Source organism: Myotis nattereri (assembly GCF_964212035.1).
Source record: "Myotis nattereri genome assembly, chromosome: 2".
Classification (NCBI taxonomy): domain Eukaryota; kingdom Metazoa; phylum Chordata; class Mammalia; order Chiroptera; family Vespertilionidae; genus Myotis; species Myotis nattereri.
In genome coordinates, this window is record NC_138076.1 from 160,090,798 (window position 1) to 160,109,346 (window position 18,549).

Genomic DNA, 18,549 nt, shown 5'->3' on the forward strand with positions numbered 1-18,549 from the left:
TGCAGCTTTCTCTCCAAGGTTTGCAGCCGTTGCTGGGACTCAGAGAGGCAGAGCCCCTGGGGACAGGACTGAGAGCGGCCATAACTGCTCTCTCCGGCCCACCCTGTTGATCCTGTGCGACCCGCTCCGCCCCGCCCAAGCCCTGCACAGAGGCATTTGCCGGATAGCCTCAGGCAAATGCCAGATTAGCACCTCCCTAGAGGACAGAAGTTCTCTCACTGCTGACACAGCTGATTCTCATAGCCACTTGGCCTGGAGGTCAAACCCTCCCTGGAAATGCGGAGACAAAGAAACAGGACAAAATTGTCAATGGAAGTTATAGAGTTCAGAACCACACTTTTAAGGTCTCTCAAGAACTGTTTAGAAGCCGCCGATAAACTTAATGAGATCTACAAGAAAACTAATGAGACCCTCGATCTTATATTGGGGAACCAACTAGAAATTAAGCATACACTGACTGAAATAAAGGATAATATACAGACTCCCGACAGCAGACCAGAGGAGCGCAAGAATCAAGTCAATGATTTGAAATGCGAGGAAGCAAAAAACACCCAACCGGAAAAGCAAAATGAAAAAAGAATCCAAAAATGCGAGGATAGTGTAAGGAGCCTCTGGGACAGCTTCAAGCGTACCAACATCAGAATTATAGGGGTGCCAGAAGATGAGAGACAGCAAGATATTGAAAACCTATTTGAAGAAATAATGACAGAAAACTTCCCCCACCTGGTGAAAGAAATGGACTTACAGGTCCAAGAAGCGCGGAGAACCCCAAACAAAAGGAATCCAAAGAGGACCACACCAAGACACATCATAATTAAAATGCCAAGAGCAAAAGATAAAGAGAGAATCTTAAAAACAGCAAGAGAAAGAAACTCAGTTACCTACAAGGGAATACCCATACGTCTGTCAGCTGATTTCTCAACAGAAACTTTGCAGGCCAGAAGGGAGTGGCAAGAAATATTCAAAGTGATGAATACCAAGAACCTACAACCAAGATTACTTTATCCAGCAAAGCTATCATTCAGAATTGAAGGTCAGATAAAGTGCTTCACAGATAAGGAAAAGCTAAAGGAGTTCATCACCACCAAACCAGGATTATATGAAATGCTGAAAGGTATCCTTTAAGAAGAGTAAGAGGAAGAAAAAGGTAAAGATACAAATTATGAACAACAAATATGCATCTATCAACAAGTGAATCTAAGAATCAAGTGAATAAATAATCTGATGAACAGAATGAACTGTTGATTATAATAGAATCAGGGACATAGAAAGGGAATGGACTATTCTTGGGGGGGAAAGGGGTGTGGGAGATTCGGGAAGAGACTGGACAAAAATCGTGCACCTATGGATGAGGACAGTGGGTGGGGAGTGAGGGCGGAGGGTGGGGCGGGAACTGGGAGGAGGGGAGTTATGGGGGGGAAAAAAAGAGGAACAAATGTAATAATCTGAACAATAAAGATTTAATAAAAAAAAAGAAAAAAAAAGAGGAAGCAAAGGTTTTATATATATTATTAAAATAATTATATTATGTTAATCAGGAAGTTGATTACTTTAAATGAATAGATTACTTAATACTGCTTAATAATAATAATAATACATAATAATATATTTGACTGCCTTCCCAGGGTTTGAAATTTAAGATTTGCTTTCTCTCTTTATGAAGGAAAATTTTATATTTAAGGTATATGGGAAGCTCTGTCAAATAAGGAAATAATTATATTCTATTTATATATGCATATTAAATAGATTCTAATATGCTTTCATTTATAACTAATTGTTATAAGTTATAATATAGTGAACTATTGTGTTTTACAGAAAGGACAAGATTCCATATCATTTATAATACTCTATAAAGTATCTAGATTTATAGAAATACTGACAAGAAAAATCAGGAGAAAAAGAATTTAATTATAGGACTAAATGAACTAAAAATAATTATAGTTTTGTTAATTATTATTCTCATGGCAATATGTTTGCATGGATCCAATAAGAATCTGATTTCTTAATGTCAGAAATATTGGCTCGATCATCAAAGGCAGCTAGAGAATGCTGCCTGTCAACAAGCAGACATGACTTGTGCAACTACCCCGTGCTTGAGCCCAAGGTGGTGCTTGGGGGAGGCTGACTTGGTGTTACTCATTAATGCGTTTCCATAGTGGATTAAGATGACAACAAGGTAACATTGGCAGGCTTCACTATCAGATAGGATTTTTGGGGTGATGGTGATATGCATCTGGAAAAGCCATAACCATTTAAGATGTACATGATTTTGAAATGTATTAAATGTCAAAGATAATAATTTTAAAAAAAGAAAGAATCTGATTTCTTCATAACAGGACATAAGTCAGTTTCCAATTGTAGTTTTATTAACCAAAACTTTACTAGAATGTCATGTCTGAGAGAGAGACATGCCAGGACTCTGGATGTCACCAGAAAGCTCTAAGGAATGAAGACTGACTTTGAAGCTGATAAGCCCCTTGGATAAATAGCCTGGTACCTTGCTTGGTCACATGGTTCATGGCAGTCTTTCCAGGTAAGGAACAAAGTTTGCTTTCCTAAGAGATGGCATGATCTTTCACTCAGGCCCGTGGCGCCAGCAGGATGGGCAAGTGTCGCGGTCTTCGTACTGCCCGGAAGCTGCGGAGCCACCGGCGAGATCAGAAGTGGCATGACAAGCAGTACAAGAAGGCCCGTTTGGGCACGGCCCTGAAGGCCAACCCTTTTGGAGGCGCATCCATGCAAAGGGAGTTGTGCTGGAAAAAGTAGGGGTTGAAGCCAAACAGCCCAATTCTGCTATCAGGAAGTGTGTCAGGGTCCAGCTGATCAAGAATGGCAAAAAAATCACAGCCTTTGTACCCAATGATGGTTGTTTGAATTTTATTGAGGAACATGACGAAGTTCTGGTTGCTGGATTTGGTCGCAAAGGTCATGCTGTTGGTGACATTCCTGGAGTTCGCTGTAAGGTTGTCAAAGTAGCCAGTGTGTCTCTTTTGGCCTTATACAAAGGCAAGAAGGAAAGACCAAGATGCTAAGTTTTGATAGTGAAATCACAGTAGTAATAAATTTTCATATGCAAAAAAAAAAAAAGAGATGGCATGAAAGAAACCTCAAGATACCTGTAGGGACCTCAACTTGAGGAATGCACCCCAATCTGTAGGTTTTGCAGACAGAGCCTGATGGCAACTGCGTGGCTTGACTTCTTGACCCTGGGAGTAAACTTGCTCATGAGATTCCAGCAAAGCATTTTTTTTTTAAATAAAATAGCCTATGTAATCAACTGCTATTCTTCTTGTGTTCATACAAACAACCAGGCCAAATTATAACTAGACTTAATACAGTAAGTAAATTAGTCTTTAATAAAAATAAAGGTGATTTTAGGGAGAAAAATTGTTTTAACGGAAAATTATTAGAAACTATTCTAACTTTTGCCCAATAATACTAAATTTTATAATTCAGTTGCAGTTTGTCTCCACCAGATTACAAGCCCTACTCACACCTAGGGAATACCACCTCTAGGCACCATTGCCACCTCCTTCTGTGCTCAGGACTCACCGCCCCTCTGACAGAGAGCAAGGATCCCTTGGCTCTGAGAGAAGCCTCTAACCAGCCTCAGCACGAAGCAATTACAGAAGAAACCTGGTGTCCCCTTTCCCTGAAAGAATTCAGAGCCAGGATCCTTGAGGGGAATAAAGTAGGCAGTTAGACAGACATGAGCAGAGCAAGGAGGATGGGCCAACTAGAGGAGAGATAGACTCTGAGACATACTTCTCACCACTCCAACTGCTCTGAAGCTAGGAATAGAGGAACCTGTGTAGAATTAACCTTTAATCACAACTAATTAGAAGGAATTTATAGTTTTCCTATAATAGATGGTATAGAGATAAAAGGAAAAGACAGTGAAGTACACAAACTGAAAGAGTAAGTATAAGTTACAAAGGGTATGTGTAAGTTGCAAAAGGTATGTATAAATTGTAAAAGTTACAGAGGGTCTATACAAGTAAAGAAGAACTAAAGTTGAAAAATAAAAATTGTGACAAGGAATATAAAGAAAGGAATATAACAGAAAGAAAGGAAAATAAAAATACTTTATTAAAGTTACAAGAATGTTTATTATAAAAGTTACAAGAGGCCCGGTGCACAAAATTCACACACTCGGGGGGGGGTCCCTCAGCCTGGCCTGCACCCTCTTGCAGTCCAGGGAGCGGGCCTAAGCCATCAGGCAGACATCCTTAGCGCTACCATGGAGGCGGGAGAGGCTCCTGCCACTGCCGCTGCACTCGCCAGCCATGAGCCCAGCTTCTGGCTGAGCAGCGCTCCCCCTGTGGGAGTGCACTGACCACCAGGGGGCAGCTCCTGCTTTGAGCGTCTGCCCCCTGGTAGTCAGTGTGCATCATAGTAACCAGTTGTTCCACCATTTGGTATATTTGCATATTAGCCTATTATTATATAGGATAAGAATATTTATAAAAAATAACAAGAAAAAATAAACGAAAAAAAAAGAATATTTATAAAGAATATTTCTTTATTAAAAGAAATCTTAAAAGAAATTAGAAATATATTGAATAATAAATCTAATAGATAGAACACCTGAATTAATCTGAAAGTAATCATATTATTTTAAATCTTAGAACACGTATACTTGTATGTGAATAGGGGCTTAAGTTTTTCTTAAAGTTTTCTTTTCAAGGCCTGTGTGAAGTAATTAGGGAAGTGACTCAGCTGTGACTCCAGCAAGCATGGTCAGACCAACCCACCAGGAGTCAAGATCATCTCATCGCCTGACAACAGCTAATGTCTACAGACCTCAGGCCTGCATGTAGCTATATTCCTCACCCTAGCCTCTTTCCCTTTATAACCCTATCCCCTACACCTTGCTAGAAGGCAAGATTTAATGCTTGTAAGCATCCTGTCTTCTTAATTAGACTAACCATTGCTGTCATTGTAATTCTCTTTGTTTTTCTTATAGTCTACAAAATCAGAACTCGAGCAGTGAATGAGCTTCGCAGAGCAGAAAGTTCACCGCCTCCCTGTCTTCTGCAGCCAGCAAAACAAAAAGTGTGAGGGCTGTATATACGTATTTTTAAGACAAGCCAACCTCACACCCTGGACAGGTTGGAGTGTCAGTCCATACACCAAAAAGGTGATATTTTTGACACTACCTCATAATCACTTCATCCCTAACTCCTTTTTCTTTTTTGGTATTTTGTATTTACCAAATGATTTTTTTATTGAGGCAACGTTGGTTTATAACAGGGGTCCTCAAACTACGGCCCGCGGGCCACATGTGGCCCGCCGAAAACATTTATCTGGCCCGCCGGGTGTTTTTGCCGCCGCTGTGTGCATAGGAATTTGTTCAGTTTTTTTTAAAACTATAGTCCGGCCCTCCAACGGTCTGAGGGACAGTGAACTGGCCCCCTGTTTAAAAAGTTTGAGGACCCCTGGTTTATAACATTATATAAGTTTCAGGTGTACAAAATTATAATTCATCATCTGTTTACACCATATAGTGCTCACCACCAAAAGTCTAGTTTCTTTTTTTTCAAATATATTTTATTGATTTTTTTTTTTACAGAGAGGAAGGGAGAGGGATAGAGAGTTAGAAACATCGATCAGCTGCCTCCTGCACACCCCCTACTGGGGATGTGCCCACAACCAAGGTACATGCCCTTGACCTGAATCGAACCTGGGACCCTTCAGTCCGCAGACCAACTGCTCTCTCCACTGAGCCAAACCGGTTAGGGCCAAAAGCCTAGTTTCCATTCATCAACATGCATTTGACCCCCTTTAGCCATTTCACCCTCCCTTCCACCAACCTTCCTTCCCCTCTGGTAACCATTGTTGTATCTAGAGTTTGTTTATGTTTGTTCATTTGTTTCTTTTTTTTTCTGTTTTTGTTTTATATTCCATATAAGAGTAAAACCACACAATTTTTGCCCTGTCAGACTTATTTCACTTTGATAAATATCCTCAAGATTCATTCATGTTGTCACAAATGACAGTATTTCATATTTTCTATGGCTACTAGTAAGTAGTATTGCATTGTGTGTGTATACACATCTTTTTAAATTAAAATTGTAATGTTTTATTTATTTTTATTTTTTATTAAAGTATCTAGTTGACACAGTATTATATTAGTTTCAGTTGTATAGCATAGTGACTCAATGTTTATGTGCCTTATGATGTGATCACACTGTCTAGTAACCATCTGTCGCTGTGCATACCACATTTCATCTGCTCTTTGGTCAATGGACACTTGGGTTTGGAACTCCTATTTTTAATGGGTAAACTTCTATTCTGTACTTGAACAGAATAAAATTAAGAAGATCTATGATTTTATAGCATCCAGACTTGGTGAAACCATAGAGGCAAGAATTTTGTCAAAAATATTTTTTTAATGTAGCCCCAAAAAGGTACTTATGAAAATATTTGAGCTGAAACACATATGCTTTTCAATAAAAAATGAAAATGATTCTATTTAGTAGAATTTCCTCTGAAGTTACTAGGTACTCAATATCCATAGAGTAAATATTTTCTCAATTAAAAATATTGTGAACTACAGAAAAGAGTAAATTAATGTTTTAAACAATTTCAAATTTATTAATCAACTACTGGCCCGGTGCACGGATTCATGCACATAGAAAGGAAACTAATTAGAAATATTTTAATATCGCTATTCGTCCTTTCTCTATAATAGAAATGTCAACAAAAACAACCAAATTCACAATCGACAATGACAAACTGAAACGCACATGTGCAATTGGTGCCAGCAAGAGTTTTATATGTATCGCACTTGAGTGAGTCAATGTTTATTTTTAAATTGCCAGTGTGCAATGGATGTACAGCCAGTCACTTAGCCTTTTATAGTAGATAGATAGATGATAGATAGATAGATAGATAGATAGATAGATAGGGGTCCTGGAGTGCAAGAGGGTACTCTGAAAAGTTGCTTTCATACAGGGTGTGGAATGCAAACACAAGTGTGCAATAAACCAGATTCGAGACCAACAGTGCCCCAGCTGCAACAAAACCCATGGCCGAAAGTGGAAGGGCGCAGCCCCGCGAGGAATCAGGCTCCTTCCTATCTAGTTTCAGGATGCGTCACCTGAGAACTGCCGCTGCCAAGTCACCACAGCTAGACAGCTCCTTTGTTGAGTGTCTACCCCCTGGTGGTCAGTGCACGTCATAGGTACCAGCCGGTCAGATGGTCAGTCAGTCAGATGGTCACTTAGCCTTTTATATATATAGATTATATGCAACTTTATAAAAAGTTGAAAATAATAAGACCATATTGAAAAATACATTCATCATAGATAGTCTGATAGAGAGCAGACTGATAGCTATTGGGGAGCAGGAGTGTTAGAGGGATTGAGCAAAAAAGAAAAAATATTCATGGACACCAACAACTGTGTGCTGATTGCCAGGTGGGCTGGGGGAAAGTGGAGGAGGGTATAGACCAGCCGTGGGCAAACTACGGCCCGCGGGCCGGATCCCGCCCGTTTGAAATGAATAAAACTAAAAAAAAAAAAAAAGACCGTACCCTTTTATGTAATGATGTTTACTTTGAATTTATATTAGTTCACACAAACACTCCATCCATGCTTTTGTTCCGGCCCTCTGGTCCAGTTTAAGAACCCATTGTGGCCCTCGAGTCAAAAAGTTTGCCCACCCCTGGTATAGACAGATATATGGTGATGGATATAGACTTGACTTGGGGTGGCAAACATGCAATACAGTGTACAGATGATGTATTGTAGAATTGTGTACCTAAAATCTATATAATTTTGTTAACCAGTATCACCCAATAAATTCAATAAAAGGAGGCAAAAGAATATAGTGATTAAAATCAACACTATTACTCATATTTTGTTAACTGTGCTAAAAATTTTTAAATCATCAAAATTATTTAACAGCCCTGGCTGGTTTGGCTCAGTGGATAGAGTGTCGGTCTGTGGACTGAAGGGTCCCAGGTTCTATTTCAGTCAAAGGCACATGCCTGGGTTGCGGGCTCAATCCCCAGTAAGGGGCGTGCAAAAGGCAGCCAATCAATGATTCTCTCTCATCACTGATGTTTCTATATCTCTCTCTCCCTCCCTCCCTCTGCCTTCTGCTCTGCAATCAATAAAAATATATTTTTAAAAAATTATTTAACAAATTTAATAGATATTCATTGATATATGGATCAATAAAAACAACTGTACTGGCCTGGCAGGCGTAGCTCAGTGGTTGAGCATTGAGCTATGAACCAGGTGGTCATGGTTCAATTTCCAGTCAGGGCACATGTAGACTAGATGGCAGCTGATCAATGATTCTCACTCATCATTGATGTTTCTATCTATCCCTTCCTCTCCAAAATTAATAAAAATATATTTTTAAAAAACAACTGTACTATTGATTGGAAAAAAATTTTAATGACTTAGTGACAGATACAGCTGAATGCTAATTAAAGGACATAAATAAGTATGGAAAATAAGAATACTGGGTAGGCTATTTTAATGTTGAAATAATATAAAAAAGATTTTATAATTTAATAGTCAGATCTGTAAATTTGTGTGTGTGTGTGTGGTGTGTGTGTGCCCACATGTGTCTCTTTTTTTAAAATGAAAATTAAATCACTATTTGGACTGTTTTATGTGTGTTTTTCCACTTCTGAATTATATCATGAATATATTTATTAAATATTATATTAAACTGAAAATAAAATTTAGTTAATTTTATTTAATAATACTAATGTTTATATTTATATTATATAAATATAAATTATTAAATATTCTTAAATCTGTGTGAACTATTTTAAATATATGGTGAATATATATGAAATATTCTTCTATGACATAGCTGCTTAGTTTTTCTTATACCACTTTCCCTGTTTTTGAAAATTCAAGTTATTTCTCATTTGTTCTTTATTATATCTTTTTTTAACTGTAGCTGTCAACATACCTTATACTGTAATCAAGTCTTTGCTTGGCCCATACTTTATTTCCACAGAATAAAGACTTAATTAAATCACCGGATATAAGGGTATTCATAACATAATTTCTAATGATGTATAATCAAACTGGCCCCAAAAGGGTCAAATCAATTTACATTACCACAAGGAGTGGGTGAAAGTGCCCTGAGCCAGGACTTTATATATAGACTCCTTACAGACTTGCTGCCTCCATTTGGAGGGTGGCAATTGCTGCTGGCCCTGAGGTGAACGGTACCAGATTAGATAAACCCTGAAAACCATTCCAGGGCTTAGCTTCCTTCAACTGGAAGTGAAAGTACTGTCAACAGTGTCAAGAGCTGCTTACTTGCTCCTCTTGCAATAAGAAACTATTCTGTCCCTCGCTGGTTTGGCTCAGTGGATAGAGCGTCAGCCTGCGGACTGAAGGGTCCCGGGTTTGATCCCAGCCAAGGGCACATGCCCTGAGTTGTGGGCTCAATCCCCAGTGGGGGGCATGCAGGAGGCAGCCAATCAATGATTCTCTCTCATCATTGATGTTTCTATCTCTCCTTCTCCCTTCCTCTCTGAAATCAATAAAAATATTTTTAAAAAAAAAGAAAGAAAGAAACTATTCTGTTGGTAAGGGTGAACTTGGCCCTTAAATTAGCACAGAGGCTTTGGGTAATACTCTCTCCAGCTCCCATCCCATCATCTACCCAGTGTCTTCCCTTTGCTGCCTAAGAACAAGAACTCCACCACACGGATTAACAGACTGGTTTTCCGACCTGCCACAAGTGAGTTAAATATAAATATCCCCCGTCATAAACATATATGTTATAGAAAAACTCAAAGACAAAAAATGCACAATGCAGAAAGTGTAGGTCCAACTCCCTATCCCACCTCTGAGACAAACAGCAACAATTAGATTATTTCACACACACACACACTGTACATGCATGCATGTATGTATATGTACATGTACAAATTTATTTTTACAAACGTTTGATACTATTTATGCTACTCTATTTTTTATTTAGTAATGTATCTTAGAAACAGCTTTCCATGTAGATAAGAAGTTGATGACTTAGAGATTTTGCTAAAGTAATTCATTAACAGGAAGATCAATGTTTTGTTTATCCTGTCCAGCAGATTTAAGTGGCTTCCACCTTTACATAATAGTGTAGACAGTAGGGAAAACTCCTAAGTATTTATTGAGAATTCTCACACTTTTGAGTTCCAGTTGGCAATTTAAATCAGTTCTCATTCCTACTATGACTGTTAACTTATCAAAAAAAAACTTCCCTCCTAATGCATCAGTAAAACAGCCTTTATGGTTCACATCATTTTATTTTATTTTTTCTTTATTTTATTTTTTTCCATCACCATTTATCCCCTCTACACCCTCCTCTATAACAACTAAATCAAGCGTGATCCTTGCAATATGAAAAATAAGAATTCTGGTTAGGCTATTCTAATGTTGAAGTAATCAATATAAAGAAGATTAGTTGTACTGGATCCGTTGAAATGGAATGGATAATGCTATGATCTATTTATCTAGAGAATATTACTGATAAGTGTTCTGACATTTGAGAACAACTGAAAAAAATTAAAGTAAATAAAAATTATGCAAGTAAAAAAACAAGTCAACAATTAACTCCAAGAAAATGAAATTGTACTATAAAGGAAAACGTTGAGAATGTCTAAAATTGATAAATCAAGAAATAACATGCACCTTGCTGGTTTGGCTCAGTGGACAGAGCATCAGCCTGTGGACTGACGGGTCCTGGGTTCAATTTCCGGTTGAGGGCTCAATCCTCAGTAGGGGCATGCAGGAGGCAGCCAATCAATGATTCTCCCTCATCACTGATGTTTCTATCTCTCCCTCCCTTTCCCTTCCTCTCTAAAATAAATTAAAAAAATATTTAAAAGTAAAAAAAGCCCTGACTGGTTTGGCTCAGTGGATAGAGCGTCGGCCTGTGGACTGAAGGGTCCCGGGTTCGATTCCAGTCAAGGGCATGTACCTTGGTTGTGGGTACATCCCCCGCAGGGGGTGTTCAGGAGACAGCTGATCGATGTTTCCTCTCATTGATATTTCTAACTCTCTATACCTCTCCCTTCCTCTCTGCAAAAAATCAATAAAAATATATTTTAAAAGTAAAAAAAGAAATAACAGTATATTATTTAGAAATATAAAGGTAAATACAAGAAGAAATAGCTAAAAGTTGAAAGCATTTGCTTCTAAATAGCAGTAATGAAGGATAGGGAACTGTTTTTCATTATTAACTTTTGGGTACTAATTGAATTTTGAACTATATATGTATATTACTTTGATTTTTTTAATTAAAATAATTTCTTTTTAAGTAAGGAGGAACATGTATTTTTATTTTAAGATTCTGTGGCATGCAACCCTGGCTGGGTGGCTCGGTTGGTTGGAGTGTCATCAGTGCACCAAAAGGCTACGGGTTCAATTCCCAGTCCCGGCACATGCCTAAGTTGCAGGTTTGATCCCCGGTCAGGGCGCCTATGGGAGGTTACCGATCAATGTTTCTTTCTCTCTGTTTCTGCCTCTCCCTTCCACTCTCTCTAAAAAAACAATGGAAAAATATCCTTAAGTGAGGATTAACAAAAAAGAGAGAAGAGAGAAGACAGTCAGATTTGAGAGGAAGGTCCTTAAACTGCAGATCAGCCCCAAGTAAGTCTCAGGCTAACTGATGAGTGGAGACTGCCCAGTATAGTCCCACATTGGCAGAACTGGTTGTAACGTTCAGTCCACCCCCAGACTTTCAGGGAGGGGAGAGGAGTCAGAAGTTGAGTTCAATTGCCAATGGCCAATAATTTAAATCAATCATGCCTATGTAATGAAGCCTCCACAAAACCCAAAAGGACAGGGTTCAGAGAGTTCCTAGGTTGGTGAACACTTGGAGTTTCTGAGACAGTGTGGCATGCCTGGAGAGGGCATGGGAGCTCCACACCCATTCCCCATACCCTGCCCGGTGGATCTCCTCCATCTGGCTGTTCCTGAATTACATCCTTTTATAATAAACCCGTAATCTAGTAAGTAAAATGTTTCTGTGAGTTCTGTGAGCTACTCTAGCAAATTAATAGAACCCAAGTAGAGAGTGGTTGGAACCTCTGATCTATAGCCAATCAGTCAGAAGCACAAGTGGTAACCTGAGCTTGCAACTGGTATCTGAAGTGGGTGGGGAGGGTTGTCTTGGAGGGGTGAACCCTTGGACTGTGGAATTTGTTGTTATCAGCGGTTCTCAACCTGTGGGTCATGACATCTTTGGCGGTCGAATGACCCTTTCAGAGGGGTCGCCTAAGACCATCCTGCATATCAGATATTTACATTACGATTCATAACAGTAGCAACATGACAGTTATGAAGTAGCAACGAAAATAATTTTGTGGTTGGGCCACAACATGAGGAACTGTATTTAAAGGGCCAGAAGGTTGAGAACCACTGTGGTAGACAGTGTCAGAATTGAGTTGAATTGTAGCACACCCAGCTGGTGTCATGAAGAACTGCTTGTTGGTGGAGGAGAACTGTATTCCCCCACAATGTTTAATTGGATCCAAACCACTAATGGTGTAGAGGAGTAAAACTGGAGGAACCGGTGAAAGGGAAAAAGACACTTGTTGCTCCCTCCCTTCCCCTCACTTCTGTCTCCCCTTTTTCCCTCTCCCTCCACTTCCCCATTCTCCCCTGTAAGCTTCTGCCTCTCTCCTACCTGAGGGGACTGTGTTCTCTGTTCTGCCCAAATGGCATTCTCTGGTGCACTATAGTAACAGGGCTTCAGCCTGCCTGTTTATTGACTAAAAGGGTAATTTCCTGATGCCAGTCAAAGATGAAGATCCATTTCCCCCATTAGGGTGAAGCTTGGACCCCACGGTCTCCCTGCATATTACTATTCAACCATCACACCTAGCAGCAAGAAGATACACTTGCAGAAGAGATATGCCAGGCCAGGCAGAATCCCCAGAGGTCAAACCTGAACATGAATCAAACACTGAAGATGCCTTGACTATTTCAAATATCAAACCCAAAGTGGCCTGCTTACTTTTATAGCCATTCATCTGTAAAAGCTGTGCAATCATTTATGCTTCTTTCTTTGACCCAGGAGATTTGTCTACTTAGACTACTATTTCTTAATTTATCAATTCTAGACATTCTTAATTACCTTCCAGTTAGGGTAAATGAAAATTTAGCTTTCTTACACTACTAGTATGTTGTCAATCTCTTTCCTTTTCATCCACATAGTGCTGCCTGGTTAATTTATTTTAATGACTTTTTTTTTTTAATATATTTTATTGATTTTTTACAGAGAGGAAGGGAGAGAGATAGAGAGTTAGAAACATCGATGAGAGAGAATCATCGATCAGCTGCCTCCTGCACATCTCCTACTGAGGATGTGCCAGCAACCCAGGTACATGCCCTTGACCGGAATCGAACCTGGAACCTCTCAGTCCGCAGGCCGACGCTCTATCCACTGAGCCAAACCGGTTTCGGCTATTTTAATGACTTTTGAAACAACCTAGAAATCACTTCCATAATCACAACACATGAGTTACGATCTTCTACTGTTTACTTCAGCCCCATCCTCTGATTTAAGTTGGAGTACTAGTGTGCAAAACCCCTGCTGGCTGGGGGCGGGGGAAGGCAGGCTAATTTTAGCAGAGCCTTCTCAAACTGCCAACCTGAGATCAGCTGCTGCAAAGTGAGGTTCTCAGCCATAATGCTGGCACACCTCTCCAAAACAGCTACAGCGGCTTTGTGCCTTGAACCCTGCAGCCAGACTTAAGGATGTTACTAACAGCTTTACTGAGACACTAGTCGCCCAGTGCACAAAGACTCGTGCAAGAATGGGCCTTCCTTCCCCTGGCTGCCGGCACCGCCTTCATTCCAGCCCGGAGCTGCCTTTCCGCCTTCATTCCAGCCCGGAGCTGCCTTTCCGCCTTCCCATGCTGCCCAGAGGCCCGGAGCAGGCCCAGAGGGGCTCCGGCACTGTGTGGAATGCCTGCCTCGACACCATGGCGCCTGTGTATGCAAATTAACCCACCATCTTTGTTGAGTTAATGTGCATACTCACTCCTGATTGGTTGTTGAGCATTGCGAAGGTATGGTCAATTTGCATCTTTCTCTTTTATTAGTGTAGATAATTTACACCCCATACCATACAACTGTTGACCTTCAACAAATAGCCAGGTATTTCTCAAGCAAAATGGGTTTATTTCAGAACAACAAAGAATTGCTATTTGGGACATGCAGGCTGATGGTGAAACATGTGTTAAGTCCAGAAAAACAAAGGATAGAAATGCTCTTTTATGGACTTCGGAGGGACTGTTGTAACTGCAAGTTCAAAGTATAGTGACTTTTCATTGGCTGAATTATGACAATATCCCATTAGCAGAGCTGTTACTGAGCAAGGCATTAGCTTCTGCTGAGGTAGTAATGTAGTATTACTTCCTGTGGAAGAGGCAAGGTAATTTTCTTCCTGTTGGGGTCAGTAGTTTGTTGGTGACAGGTGTGTGAGTTCTCTGTTCTAGCCTCCTGACTCCATTTTTTAAAATTTACTTATTTTTATTGATTGTAAGAGAGAGAGAGAGAGAGACAGAGAGACAGACATAGATGTGAGAGAAACATCCATGAGTTGCCTTCCACACGAACCCCAATGGGGACTAGGGATCAAACCCACAACCCGAGTATGTGTCCTGACGGGGAACTGCACCCAAAACCATTTGTTGTATGAGACGTGACTCCAACCAACTGAGCCACACAGGCCAGAGCAAATCTGCCATCCTTTATTTTAAGCAGTCTGCAAGGAAAAAGCTAGCCCCAAAGAGTATGTCACTTTATGACTAATAAGAGAATCTATACGATATGTATATTGGCAGGTAACTTAGCAAAAATCTGGTGGGTTCATTAATAACTCAGGTGAAAAAAGTTTAATTTCATTTGTCAAATTCATTATATAGATTGAAGAACAATTGCAATGTACTATAATACATGTTTTATTGACTTTGAGGTGAACTTTTGCTCTGTACTTAAACATTCCTATGAGATCAAACTAAAACTTTGACATAAACAAATATGATGGTGCTCTTTATTACTTTCCAGTAACTTATGATAATAAGAGACAGAACCTAACATGATTAAACTTAAATATGGCATGGGCCCCCCTTAGATAGTCTCCCTGTTAATTATGCTCTTGTGTCAACAGAACTTATTCTCTAACCTTCTCTTTCCTATCTTATTGGGGAGGGAAATAACTAGCACAGGAGTACTGCAAATTCTCAACAGGAGTACTTGTTTCAACAAGATTATTTATTCCCAAGGCTTTTATCAAATATTAATATTATCAATATTTTATTTCAATGTTAACCAAACCTAAATAAAAATGAAAGATGAGTACTTTTTATTTCCACACTCCTTGGAAATGAAATGTTCTGGCCATGGCTTGCCTCTTAGCCCACCTCTCAGCTATGCCTTCCCTTGAAGTCTGAGCTCTGTCCATATGAAACTCTTGGCAGTGTCCTGAAAGTGCCATGCCATTTACACTTTTGTGACTATGTTCCCTGTACCAATTTTATCCAAGTCTTAAGGAAAATGCTGACGCCAGCAAACAGTTGGGTTATGAATGAATCCATAACACTTCATCACACTTTTTTATTTGTGTCTATTGGCTCTACAAACTATAACTTTTTTGGAAGCAGAAATCATGCCATTAATTTTTTTCTCCCCAGAAATAAATGGAATAAATGCTTGAGTTAAAGGATGACTGAATGGGCCCTGGCTGTGTAGCTCAGTTGGTTAGAGTGTTGTCCTAATACACCAAGGTTGCAGGTCAGGGCACATACAAGAAGCAACCAATGAATACGCAAATAATTGGAACAACAATCGGCATTTCTCTCTCTCTCTCTCTCTCTCTCTCTCTCTCCCCCCTTTTTCCCCTTCCTCTCTCTAATCAATAATAAAAATTAAAAATAAATAAAGACCAAATGAACTATCTATTTAGAAAAGAGATCATCCTTTTACATGCTAAAAACATCCAGAATAACAATAGGAGTTGAACTGGAAGGGAAGTCCATAGGTGGGGTCCAAGTCTGCAAAGAACTTGGGGAGAGAGACCTAGGCTGATAGATTACCCAAAGAGGATGATAGTAGACATAAGTAGTAAATGTAAAGAGGATGGTAGAAAACGGAAGAAGGCTCGGACAAAGGGGTTTTGCACCTATGTGGAGGAAGCACAAAGGGAACTAAATGAATGGCAATACTGCCTCTCAGTGGCACTTGCGATAAAAGCCTCTATACCAGAGAACTTTTACCAAATAATAGCTTTCTCACATTGAGTGGTTCTGGACTATGAACTGTTTATCCCATTTAACCCTCACAACAACCCCTTGTAGAGGAGACATGGCATGCAGCTTAAGAGGTAAACGCACAGACTCTGGAGCCAGGCTGTCTGACTCCCACTTACTAGTTGTGTGACCTCGGACATATTACTTTAAGTTCTCTACATATTTCCCTATCTGTAAAATAGGGATATTTGTCCATATTCTTATGGGGAATAAGTTCTTAAAATTGTACTTCTTGGCATAACAAATGCTAAGTGAATTTAGCCTTTATTTTTCCTTTTCCTGATGAGAACTGATGTTGAATAAAGTGAGCATACAGTAGGAACTCAATAAATATAACTTCCTTTGTTTTCTTCCCTTATGTATTAGCTCCTTAAGATGTTGCACTCCCTAGTATTCCTGAAATGTAAATAGGGGACTCCCAAATGGCCCAAAGAAGTCAGTTCCTAAAGGCAGCAATGAGAAAGCTCAGAAACCTCCATTAAAAAGTCCAGGGTAATGTGGTTCTGGAAACACTCGGGGGGGGGGGGGGGGGGGAGGCGGGCATCTTGTTACATATGTTATAATGAAAACCTTCCCAGCAATGAAATTCACCCTACCCAAAACAGGGTAGGGATTGTGAAAATCAAATAAGATTTGTGCAGGAAGCCAGATTTCTAGGAATATTCAAGTAAGTATGATCTTCCCAGATCCATGTTTTACCACACTGCCCACAGGAGCTGAGGGATCATTTTCAAGATTAGGTTAATAGTAACTTACTACAGACTATTCCCTCCTTGCTCTCCTACTATTATTATAAAAATAAAATTCATGCCCAGCCGGCGTGGCTCAGTGGTTGAGTGTCGACTATGAACCAGGTCATGGTTCGATTCCCAGTCAGGGCACATGCCCCGGTTGTGAGCTCCATCCCCAGTGTGGGGGTGCAGGAGATAGCCAATCAATGATTCTCTCTCATCATTGATGTTTCTCTCTCTCTCTCTCCCTCTCCCTTCCTCCCTGAAATCAATACAAATATTTTTTTTAAAAATAAAATAAAATTCATGAAAATGATGGTTTTAAAGTAACACGATAATGATTACTATCAGACTGCCCATCCACAGTCCACGTTTGCAAGGAGGAGACCAGGTAAGACGGACTGGCAGATCTGCATATCTGTAGCACACGGGCTCTTTTCATCTTGTCAAGCACTCCATGATTCTGCAAGCTTCCTCTAATTCCAGTTTTAGCATTCCTAGGTGTTCTATTTGAGAGACTGAATACACAAACAAACAATAGCCAGACCATGTTTAAAAACAGAACTCTGGCCCTAACCAGTTTGGCTCAGTGGATAGAGCGTGGGCCTGCGAACTGAAGGGTCCCAGGTTCGATTCCGGTCAAGGGCATGTACCTTGGTTGCGGGCACATCCCCAGTAGGGGGTGTGCAGGAGGCAGCTGATGGATGTTTCTCTCCCATCGATGTTTCTAACTTTCTATCCCTCTCCCTTCCTCTCTGTAAAAAATCAATAAAATATATTTTTTAAATAAATAAATAAATAAAAACAGAACTCTGACCCACAACTTGCAGAAGCGTAGCCAGGAAACCGACCCTCCTTTCTGTAATACATAGCCCAGGAAGCCAGCCTGCTATAAATCAGACCCCTGTCTCTTGTGCTAGTCCCGGAAGCCAAACAATAATCCCTGTAACAACTGGCCCAAATTGGCCAGAAGCTGATTAATAACTGACAACTTCCCTAATTTTTGTCGCCACTTCTAACTTAGGACCAACCAGGAAAAAAAAAAGCCAATAGGCACCTGTAACCAAATCACTTAGGATGCCCCACTCCTAGTTAGCCCACCTACATCTTCCCCATACAAATAGCCTTGAATCAGTGCACACCTGAAACCTTTTTCCACCATAAAGCTCTCCCTCTCCTCTGCCTGCCTTTTAGGCGGTGCCAAAATGCAAGTGACAGTAGCTGAATCCCTGGCGATATAGCAAGCTCTGAATAAATAGCCTTTGCTTTTCCCATCCTATGAAGAACTAATATCCAAACCTACTGCTTCACATTGTTAAAATGTACTCTTTCTATAATATCCATAAATTAGCGAACATCTTTTTTACTCCTTCATTATAACCTAAGTCAATATGCTCCAGGGCTCACCTTTCCGCAGACCATCTCCTTGGAATGGGCGCGGCCTTCCTCCGTGCACCTGAGTAGAGGACCCTTTGTGGGAGCGGGTGGGCGGGGACACCGGAAGCGCCACCCACGCCACAAGCCGACCTCCCA

The 18,549-nt window shown here is 40.1% G+C and overlaps 1 long non-coding RNA gene and 1 pseudogene across 2 annotated transcripts in view; one reads left to right on the forward strand and one right to left on the reverse strand.

Annotated features, from left to right (window-relative positions):
- Positions 1-18,477, reverse strand: part of LOC308514296 — a 91,372-nt gene extending 72,895 nt beyond the window's left edge. The window contains exon 1 of the long non-coding RNA XR_013995584.1: positions 18,424-18,477. This is a non-coding gene — a long non-coding RNA (uncharacterized lncRNA). The remainder of the gene's footprint in view (positions 1-18,423) is intronic.
- LOC308512241 (small ribosomal subunit protein uS12-like) lies at positions 2,602-3,032 on the forward strand (annotated as a pseudogene). Its single transcript has one exon. The product of its transcript is annotated as a small ribosomal subunit protein uS12-like (transcript).
- Positions 18,478-18,549: the final 72 nt, after the last annotated feature.